This window comes from Biomphalaria glabrata, chromosome 10 (genome assembly GCF_947242115.1).
Source record: "Biomphalaria glabrata chromosome 10, xgBioGlab47.1, whole genome shotgun sequence".
NCBI classification, from domain to species: Eukaryota; Metazoa; Mollusca; class Gastropoda; family Planorbidae; genus Biomphalaria; species Biomphalaria glabrata.
Window position 1 is genome coordinate 34,862,947 of NC_074720.1, and position 3,383 is coordinate 34,866,329.

Consider the following 3,383-nt stretch of genomic DNA (forward strand, 5'->3'; position numbering starts at 1 on the left):
CATCTGCTCAAATTATACATTTATGACTAAATGCTAAAGAAGGCAACATAGATGGTATTTGTGTATAATGATAATAGATCTTAAGTAGTTTTTATATCCTTTTTTTATTGAACATACTCCTTCGTGATAATTCATCCTGAAATCTCATCTTTTTTATATTCAATAACCATTATATAATAGAAATGATTTTTTTTTAGCTTTGCGAAAAAGTAAATGTAATATTTTTAAATATTATGTGTTAATTTGAAAATCAATATATCAGAGTTTTAAAAGATTGTTTTCTTTATTATACTCTTTCGTAATATGTTTTTTTTCCTTCTGTTACATTGAAATTCATTATCAGAAACGCTACCAACACCTTCTGTTTTTATTCTAATACCATAGTGTAGTTTGTTTCTATGGCCCACTGTTAGAGTTACATAGAGTGTCCGTGTGACCAAACATCTTCTACTTTCCCCATTACAGCTGGGTAGACTCACAGGTCTCTTAAAGATCTCGAAAAAAAAATCGTCTTCACAAGAATTCGAACCCGACACCACTCGGCTCTGTACCACTCGACCACCGCGCCTCCAGAGTAGAGTGGGAAAAAATCCACGAAATCAATCATGTGAAAAACAAAATAAAGTTAAAATTAACTGAATTGATTATGTCCCTTGCACCGGTATAATACAGCTTAACAATCAAGAGTAACATCAAGAAAACATCATATGTGATATTACAAAAAGATATCAGTAGTTACTTCCCTTTGTCTATTTAAATTAGATTTTTTTTCCTTTTATTTTAACAATAAATATTTTCACATACCAAGAACTTGTTAACACATTAATTCACGAATTTAAACTTCTGAACTCTGTTATAATATATATCCATAAATATGTGTCAGCTTTAAAGTCAAATGATTATTAATCGTAAAATTTTTGCATAGAGTTTTTTAAACAAGAGAGGATGAAGATCAGAGGCGGACTGGCTATATGGGCAAACGGGCCGGTCTGGTCGCGACCAAAGAATTTTTTTTTCAATGCAGACAACTTAAAAAAAATGGCAGCAGCAAGACACAAGTTTCTCGAACAAGTTTTTTTTTACATATAATTTTGTTTGAAATTCAATAAGAATACATAAAAATACACTATACACTGTACGTATTATCATTTGCAAATCATTAGATCGTACTTTTGGCTATGTACGAGCGGCATGGTCTTCAACACTGCTTTGATGTCCTCGAGGTTGTGTTTGGCCTAATTATTTTGCTGGTCGGCATGGTATCACATACAGCCGCAAAATTGCAAACCACACAACTTATTCAATGGATATAGAGTTCCACTTTCTGTGATTGGTAGAGAAATAGCAAACACTCTTATATGTTTATTTTCAATAACACAGATATAAAAATACTACACTTAAACTTACGAAAAAAAAAAGCAGAAAGAAACATAAAGAAGCTTTAGCCACAGTTATACCTGATATCAGTACCTCAACCAGCCAGACAGATCAAGACATCGTTGAGTTTGCGGTCAAAGCCTGTTGCTTTTGACATTATAGACCCCTGTCTGCCAGTACCTACGAGGGGGGAAACTTGATCTCTTTACCCAGGCGTTTAACCTGAACTGAACATGTAGAACCTTGTAGGAGGATAGCGAATGCCATAAAATCCACTAACAAGCAGACGACTTTCCAGCTGCCAAGACCAGAGAAGCCCTGTGATGGTTAAGAAAACTTAGTAAAATCTGAAGAGGAAGGGACCGACCTGAATTCGAACTCATGGCTCACGACTCCTCGTGACGACGTGCTAACCATTCTGCTAGTGAAGTACTTATTTCTAGAGAAGATTGTATTGTTATATATTGTTTGTTTCCATTTAGAGCGGCGACCTTTAAAGGGGACTAGTTTCGCTTATACCACCAGTTCAGTCAAGTATAATTTCTTTTCCTTGTTCCAGATACCAAACAAAATAATAAAAAAATAAAATAATTAATTACTAATTGGTTAATTCTTTTATTGATTTTTGTGTTATCAGGTAAAAGAGATAACCGCGCGAAATTTTAGCTTGATCCGAGAATGGGTGTCGGAGATTTAAGATGAGCAAACCTTTTACCATACAGACCGAGTGAGTCGATATAAGCTTTGTAAAAAAGGTGTCTACATTTAGTCCTCCCTTGTCTACACACTCATTTCCCTAGGGAATAGCTCCACTCCTTCCATCTACGCTGTCTAAGATTCATTGGTCTGACCACATAGCAGATACTGAAATCCTACACTTGTCTAACATGATGAAAAGTATCCATGTCACAGTACAAACATCACGCTTTCGTTGGACGGGACACGTATTCCGTATGCCGGACAATCGCCTTCCCAAACGACTTCTGTACGGGAAGTTGTGTGCAGGAAAGCGCTCCCAGGGGGGTCAAGACAAGCGATATAAAGACACTCTGAAGAGCTACTTCAATCAGTGTGATATTGACATTTAAATTAGATTCTTTGTAGGTAGATAGCTGACGTCCTCTACTTTTTAAGAACGTATTTCTTTGTTTCACTTTAAAAAGTTACAGAGTAACGTGATTGTTTTCAGCCCCTGGTATACTGTGTTATGAAGACACTGTCTGCCTTTTCCCCTATGGTGGCTATACAGGCAAATGCGAAGAAACTGATGTGAGTGCTCCGATGGCTACTCGTGGTTCTGAAGAAAGCTGGATAAGATGGTGTTAAAAAAGTAGATAAGAATGACCTCACATAGAATGTGTATCGCGTTACGTTTTATTGTCATATTTTTAATATAATTGACTTCTAGAACGAGACTGTAAGAGAGAGGGGGAGAGAGAAAGACAAAGATTGAGAGAGTGTGGGAGAACGAATCAGGATAAAAGGAAGTAGGTGAGACGAGAAGGCGCGATACAGAAGAGCCAGAGTCTGAAGAGGAAATGAGGTAAGAAGGAAATAGAAAAGAAGAGAGACTTATATAGAAGGAAAAAGATAAGGAGATGGAAAGAGAGATGAGGAATTAGGGAACTGGAAAATGGAGAGAAAGCCAAAGAGGGGAAAGAGATACAGATGAGAAAGCTGTTGAAAGAGTAGGAAGAAATAGAGAGGTATAGACAAACGACGATATAGGGAGAGACATGGGCGTAGCTTGGAATTCTCCATCACTTAGGGTCCCGAGTGGCATGACCTCTTTGGGGGCTCCTGCATTTTGCATAATATTTAATGTAAAAAGAAAACACTCATTTGGGGACCTCCCTCAAGTGGGGACCCGGGGGAATTTTCGAATTCTCCCCCTCCGCCCCCCACCCGAGCTACGCCACTAGGAGTAGAAAAATAGAGTGAGCGGGTAGTCTACTTCCTTAAATATTTTTTTTTAAGTTTAAAAATTTGTCGTAAGCAATACACAT